The sequence below is a fragment of the Populus alba genome, chromosome 4 (assembly GCF_005239225.2).
Source record: "Populus alba chromosome 4, ASM523922v2, whole genome shotgun sequence".
Taxonomy (NCBI): Eukaryota; Viridiplantae; Streptophyta; class Magnoliopsida; order Malpighiales; family Salicaceae; genus Populus; species Populus alba.
The window spans coordinates 19,472,951-19,481,272 of record NC_133287.1 but is presented as its reverse complement, the minus strand read 5'-3'; the positions used below and the strand labels follow the sequence as shown (position 1 = coordinate 19,481,272).

The 8,322-nt window shown below is 34.0% G+C and overlaps 1 long non-coding RNA gene across 1 annotated transcript; it reads right to left on the bottom strand.

Annotated features, from left to right (window-relative positions):
• Positions 1-493: 493 nt before the first annotated feature.
• Positions 494-4,892, bottom strand: LOC140955553 (uncharacterized). The gene is made up of 4 exons (XR_012169773.1): positions 4,632-4,892; positions 2,353-3,145; positions 1,536-1,606; positions 494-866 (listed from the first exon to the last, which is right to left on the bottom strand). It is a non-coding gene; the product is annotated as an uncharacterized lncRNA (long non-coding RNA).
• Positions 4,893-8,322: the final 3,430 nt, after the last annotated feature.

The window sequence follows — 8,322 nt, the reverse complement described above, 5'->3', positions numbered from 1 at the left end:
ATACTGTCAGGCACACCGGCACAAAACGAGATCCAAATAAAATCCCGGTCAATATTTGGCAAAATTTCTCTCATTTTGTCCAGATTCTTGACGAAAAACTGGAAATCATCTTGGGCACGTAGTTGAAAAACAAAAGGGGGTGGGGGCATGGACTTAAAATATGCTTTCTTGAAATGTATCTTTGGGTGCTTGCATATATAATCATTAAGAGCATGCTTTCTGCCATTCTGGCAAGGAAAACTTTTGCCGAATAGAGTGCCGGTCAATCCATGACGTGGCACGTGTGAGTCTACTCTGTTGGTTCATGTCATAACTCTATCAACCGTAGAACTGAAGACCACACCGCCTATCTTTGGGCAATTGACTGGCATTTTCTCTCTCTCGAGAACCACCGTATTTCCCGGTTCAAAGGCCATCCACGTTAATGCTGCAAGTGCACTGATTGGTTTCCCTAGTATTGCTAGAATGCAGTACGATGCCTTCTCTTGAGACTTACTGTCACGACCCGAATCCCGGATCCGTGACCGGCAACGTAGGAGCGGTGTCGAAAGGACACCTCACCTACGCTAAGCCTCAGAACGGACATATCAAAAGAATAATTTGTTCAAAAATACGCAGCGGCTCATAATATTCAGAAATATTATATTATTCAAATACTGATGAAACCAAAAGATAGTTATTAAAACAAATATAATAATTCATAATACTCATTACATTGTCAAATCCAAATGTAATTAAAACAAGGTAACAGTGGAGCGTCTAAGACATCAAATCAAAACTGAAAGGAAAACCTCGCGGACAAGCAAGGCATACCAACCAGAACTGGAGAAGCGGAAACACTCAACAAAGTCCCAGAAACTAAGAACCTGAAATAATATTTAAAAAATGAGAGGTGAGTTCAACCAACTCAGTGAGGGAATAACATTTAATATACATTTTAGATATTTCAGATATTAATAAGTTGTAAGATGATTTATCTTAATATACATATACATATACATATACATATACATATACATATACATATACTTACTAAACATATTATCATAACGTAACATATAGTTATCATAACGTAACATATTATTATAACGTAGTGGATTACATGTCAGAGATCAGATGACACCCGAAGGTGACCAGATGACACCCGAAGGTGACCAGATGACACCCGTCGGTGACCAGATGACACCCGTCGGTGACCACTGTGGGATGATCAATCGCCACAGGCTGATGCCTCTCTCACCAGCTAGGTAACAGAATACTATGTGCACACAGGCTAACTATTCTCCGTTAGCATGGAGTACTGACAAGTCCCATATCAAGGCATAACAGATATTCACATAATCGTCAAAGAAACGTATATCATATCAAATAGAATTTACTTTAACAGATTGCGAGTGCAAATTCAATAATAAATTAGTACTCGGAAAATAAAGCAACATATATAAATATTCAAGAAATTTACTAGTTGTACTCATTGTATAATCAACATACATATTTATTTATATTATATGCATATTAAAGATTATTCCACTCACCCGGAAAATACTGAACTAAAGGAATGTCAGACAAAAGACCCGAAAATCCGATTAAGGATCGTTAGGAGAACCTACAATAAATATATGCAATATACTCAAAAACAAATCAAACAAAAGATACCAATGCATAAAATAAACTGGGCTTAATCTCCCAAGTTTAGGGACTAAAATGACAATTTTCCAAAACAGGGACCAAAACGAAATTTTACCCAATTTTGAGGACCGAATTGTAAATACATGACCATACTGAAATTTATCCATAATTAATCCTCAATTCTGTCCAGGATATATCATTATGCTCCAAGGACCATTCTGGAACTTTACCAAATTTTTTTTAGGGTCAAATTATACTTTTTGTCAAATTGGAGGACCAAACTGAAAATATCATATCTTCCTAATTATACTGGAATATTACCCTTAAATCATCCTCAGTTCTGTTCAGAACCTCAATTTATGTCCCAGGGACCAATCTGTAAAATTTCCAAAGTTTGGGGACTAAACTGCAATTTCCGTAAATTGAGGGACCAAACTGAATTTTTCGTCATCTTCAACCTCAAACCCAGAATTTCAACACAGATCACCTACTGTTATCCCCTGATTTCTAACATAATTTCACCATTTAAGCAAAATCATAACTCAAAATCATTATCTTTCAATTCAATCTCTTAAAATCAACTAATTCATCAAATACCCACAATAATCAACTCCTAACCTTCAAATTAATTCATCAATTAACTCAAAATACAAACTTCAAAACTCTCAAAATTAATCAAAACCGAAATTTAACATATTATACACTTAAAACTATAAATCTTACCTTTTTACTTATTTCCTCTACTTCTCTTCTCCTTCCTTTCCTTCTCTCCTTTCTTTTCTTCTTCTTCCTCTTTCCCTTATCTCTCCCGTAGCTCTCTTTCTCTCAAAATCAGATCATTCTTTTTTTTTTTTTTTTTTTCTTCTTCTTATTTATATTTATCAACTATTAGTCAATTACCACACTACCCCTCAATCATTTATACCCTCTCTTTAAGCCTCCAAGGGCTTTGTTGCCTTTTCTCATTCCTTTTAATACAAAACATCACAATCTCCCTACCTTATAAAAGTTTCGTCCTCGAAACTTAATAGAAAAGATTGAATGACATCAAGACAAGATAGATCCTAAGCTCCACATATTACGAGGGTTTTAACAAAAACAAATAGATTACGAGGTTTTAATAAAACCATGCTCTGATACCACCTTTGTCACGACCCGAATCCCGGATCCGTGACCGGCAACGTAGGAGCGGTGTCGAAAGGACACCTCACCTACGCTAAGCCTCAGAACGGACATATCAAAAGAATAATTTGTTCAAAAATACGCAGCGGCTCATAATATTCAGAAATATTATATTATTCAAATACTGATGAAACCAAAAGATAGTTATTAAAACAAATATAATAATTCATAATACTCATTACATTGTCAAATCCAAATGTAATTAAAACAAGGTAACAGTGGAGCGTCTAAGACATCAAATCAAAACTGAAAGGAAAACCTCGCGGACAAGCAAGGCATACCAACCAGAACTGGAGAAGCGGAAACACTCAACAAAGTCCCAGAAACTAAGAACCTGAAATAATATTTAAAAAATGAGAGGTGAGTTCAACCAACTCAGTGAGGGAATAACATTTAATATACATTTTAGATATTTCAGATATTAATAAGTTGTAAGATGATTTTATCTTAATATACATATACATATACATATACATATACATATACATATACATATACTTACTAAACATATTATCATAACGTAACATATAGTTATCATAACGTAACATATTATTATAACGTAGTGGATTACATGTCAGAGATCAGATGACACCCGAAGGTGACCAGATGACACCCGAAGGTGACCAGATGACACCCGTCGGTGACCAGATGACACCCGTCGGTGACCACTGTGGGATGATCAATCGCCACAGGCTGATGCCTCTCTCACCAGCTAGGTAACAGAATACTATGTGCACACAGGCTAACTATTCTCCGTTAGCATGGAGTACTGACAAGTCCCATATCAAGGCATAACAGATATTCACATAATCGTCAAAGAAACGTATATCATATCAAATAGAATTTACTTTAACAGATTGCGAGTGCAAATTCAATAATAAATTAGTACTCGGAAAATAAAGCAACATATATAAATATTCAAGAAATTTACTAGTTGTACTCATTGTATAATCAACATACATATTTATTTATATTATATGCATATTAAAGATTATTCCACTCACCCCGGAAAATACTGAACTAAAGGAATGTCAGACAAAAGACCCGAAAATCCGATTAAGGATCGTTAGGAGAACCTACAATAAATATATGCAATATACTCAAAAAACAAATCAAACAAAAGATACCAATGCATAAAATAAACTGGGCTTAATCTCCCAAGTTTAGGGACTAAAATGACAATTTTCCAAAACAGGGACCAAAACGAAATTTTACCCAATTTTGAGGACCGAATTGTAAATACATGACCATACTGAAATTTATCCATAATTAATCCTCAATTCTGTCCAGGATATATCATTATGCTCCAAGGACCATTCTGGAACTTTACCAAATTTTTTTTAGGGTCAAATTATACTTTTTGTCAAATTGGAGGACCAAACTGAAAATATCATATCTTCCTAATTATACTGGAATATTACCCTTAAATCATCCTCAGTTCTGTTCAGAACCTCAATTTATGTCCCAGGGACCAATCTGTAAAATTTCCAAAGTTTGGGGACTAAACTGCAATTTCCGTAAATTGAGGGACCAAACTGAATTTTCGTCATCTTCAACCTCAAACCCAGAATTTCAACAGATCACCTACTGTTATCCCCTGATTTCTAACATAATTTCACCATTTAAGCAAAATCATAACTCAAAATCATTATCTTTCAATTCAATCTCTTAAAATCAACTAATTCATCAAATACCCACAATAATCAACTCCTAACCTTCAAATTAATTCATCAATTAACTCAAAATACAAACTTCAAAACTCTCAAAATTAATCAAAACCGAAATTTAACATATTATACACTTAAAACTATAAATCTTACCTTTTTACTTATTTCCTCTACTTCTCTTCTCCTTCCTTTCCTTCTCTCCTTTCTTTTCTTCTTCTTCCTCTTTCCCTTATCTCTCCCGTAGCTCTCTTTCTCTCAAAATCAGATCATTCTTTTTTTTTTTTTTTTTCTTCTTCTTATTTATATTTATCAACTATTAGTCAATTACCACACTACCCCTCAATCATTTATACCCTCTCTTTAAGCCTCCAAGGGCTTTGTTGCCTTTTCTCATTCCTTTTAATACAAAACATCACACTTACGGCTGATCACTCTCGTAAACGATGCGGTATGTTTTTTTTAAAAAAAATTATTTAACTAGCAATATATATATAAAGAGAACCGTACTCTTATTCAGGAATGTAAGGCGCCAGACGGCAAGGAAAAAATTAAAAAATCGAAAAAATTAAGAAAACATGAAAAACAAATAATAAAAAAACCAATATAAAAAAAACTAATTAAATTAATTAAAATATTTAAAAATTTGACTGATTTGGTTTGGTATCTGTTTAATAAACCTAAAACAAAAAAAACTAAACCGATCCGAGCTAAACCAAATAAAACCGAGCTAAAAAACTGAACCAAATCGAAATCAACCGGAAAAAATTAAGCCAAACCAAAACCAAACTCATTGGAAATTAAAAAAAACCTTAAAAAACAATATAATTTTTTATTTTTAATATAAAATAACTGAACCGAATCGAACTAAAAATAAATTGGTTGGATTTTGATTTTTATCCTAAAATAAGCAAACCAAACTGAAACAAATTGGTTTAAATCGGTTTCTATTCATTTATTTTTTAAAAAAATTAATTCAATTACTTTTTCATATAAAAACTAACACAAACAAAAAATAATCAATCCTACCAGACCCCTTATTAGGCAAAAGCCAGTGTCCTCTAATTTATTTGATTGAAAACTTAAGAGCAGGGAGGCCCTTTTTTCTTAGACAGGTGGGCTTTGAACCTATTATTTGTTGGGATAATGGGCTAACTAAATCGAAGAATTCATGTGCAGGGAGGCTTCCTAGTCCAGATTAGAGCAATATTGGGCCCATGGAATGCTAAATACTATTCTTTCCACGAAAACAATGGGCGTTTAATGTTAGTAAAACCATCTGGCGTTGCTCTGGGAACAAATATTATTTTTTTTTCCTTTTCATTTTCTTATATAATTAATTCGTAGGAAGATTGTTTTGCAAGTTATATTGTTTTCAGATCAGTAATATTTCATTATTCAAAATATATTTTTATTTGGATTTTGTTGATAGTTGTTCAATTTTTTTCTCCAAGATGACTCAAATTAATACAGAAACAACATTTGGGTTTGGTTCATAATTCATGTTTTAATACATCATATATAAATGAACCATATCATTTGCAAATTAATCAGAAAAGCCAAAAATAAAATAAAATCCTTTAGATAAAAACATGGTAAATACGCTGCTATATATCTTGTGATTTCTCCGTAGAGGATAGCAGGAATGGATAGATATCGTTGGAGAAAGATCAACAAACAAGTCCATGCATCACTACATGCCTCTCATATAATTCCTTTGAATTATTTATTTTTGACATATGGTGGAGGTTGTATTATACGACCATGGATTCTATGTTGTATTGCTAAAAACTAGAGGATTTTTTACTATTTTATTATAATTAATCGTGAGCTAAAATTCAAATCAAATAGTTTTTTTAAATGTTAATGGATTAAGAGTTGAGTCTTACCGTAAATTTATCAAGTAATGTGTCGATTTAGAGTTTTAACTAGCTCCCATATGTGCATCTGCGTAAGAGTCAGACACAGATCTCAACATATCTGTGCATATATGCTTGAGGTATTTTCTATGCACAGTTTAAGGTTGGTTTCTTTTTGTTGGATGGATGGATTTGAAGTTGTTCTTTCGATAGTTCTGACAGCACCATGACTAATGTTGTTTGCATGTTGTTTTGGCAACTTGTGCATGTGTGCCATTGCAAGTTGCAGCTACAGCCATTTTTGACGTTTGGGGCAGCTACATGGTCTGTATCTTCATCGCTGCGGTCACTTCATCACTAAGCAAGACTTTAATGTTGGATTTGTTACATCATTAGTCATCTCCTTTTCTTCCAGTCACCTCCTGAATTAAATTTTATCTTAAGCTGGTTCCCCTTGTCCGTTTCGTGATGCCTCATCTATAATTATGCATTCATGGGAATAACTTGATTACAACAGGAATGTGAAAAGAACTCAAGAACAGGTTTGTACAGTTTTAAGTCATCTTGCATCAAGAAGGACAAAGAAATTAAGGAAGTGCAGATGAGAGGATATTGACATTAGGCTTAGTTGATCCTGCCATTGATATTACCTTGTCTTCTGCGAAATCAACATTTAAACCAACCAATGTTAAAAACTGGATGAACAAGAAAACAGACTAAAATATCAGATATTCAAGAGATCATAGACGATGAAACTTACTACAATCTTGAGGGTGGCATTAGGTTTTTGGCACTCATTACAGATATCTGGCACATGATGAGGAATGCCGAATGATATCCTTGTACCCAATTCATACACCTTGTAGTCATCATCTTTTGAAGAGCTTCTATACTCCAGGCTGTAATGTGAACAGTTTAATTCTTGTGGATGAAACCTTGCCAAGATTTTCAAGGTCATTAACAAGTAAGCAGGAATAATAAGGCGCTTCAAGATTTTTCCCTTGAGTTCAAGCAGAACCTGAACATGGATTCAATTGATTGCATGTTAGACCTAAATGATGGCATGGGAGAGTTACTATTCAAGCAGAAGAGAAGAAGCGTATTGGGCTGTGGAGGAGTATATATGAAAACCAGCAGATAAAAGTCAAGGAGATATAGTGCCTTGAAGAAGAACAAGAAGGGTGAGAAATGGTTAGTGTTTTACTTGCATAATTAATGGAAGAGGCTGGAAAAAGACCAAGAGAGGTTCTAAAGTACAGTTTCTGAGATCTGCATAGGATCATGTGGTTTAATGGGGATGTAGCAGTTGAATTTGGACTGAAGAAGGGAGTCTGAATTTGGAATTTTCCACGAAATATGAATGTATGCATTTTCTCAATGGTGAGGGTGACAAGAAGAACATGATATAAGCACTTGGAGTTTCTTGCATTTTCTTTTCTGGTTAATCTTTGGATCAATGATGAACAGGTGAGGAAATATTCAAGAAGTCCTGTTCTTCATGACTAGATGAAAGCAGATTACTTGGAATCCACTTCTATTCATGATCAAGGATAAAGAAACAAAACAGGAGAGAATCTACTTTTATTCTCGCAATGTATCTTATTTCCCGTGTTGTTTTTTTTTTCTTAATCCCTAGGTGGAAACTGGCATGGCACCTTCGATAAAAAAGATAAAATATTAATTCTTTCACCAAATGTTTTTCATAGGTTCCATCTTTTCTTTTCCTTTTCTTCCCTTTTTATGGAATTTGAAATGTCACAAGGGCCATTTTTACTTTCTGCAGTTCCTATTTTCCAGTGAAATGTTGCCTTTGCCATATCCTCAATTTAGATTCTGTTCATCCCTTTGTTCTCACCATTCTAGTAGCTTAAGATATGTGAGTATGTGACTGATGGGTCATCAGCCCACATGCAGGTTAATTCTCATTGTGCTAGTGCATTTTCTCAAATACAGCTGAGCTTGAGCCAATAAAAATTCTGGATTAGGAA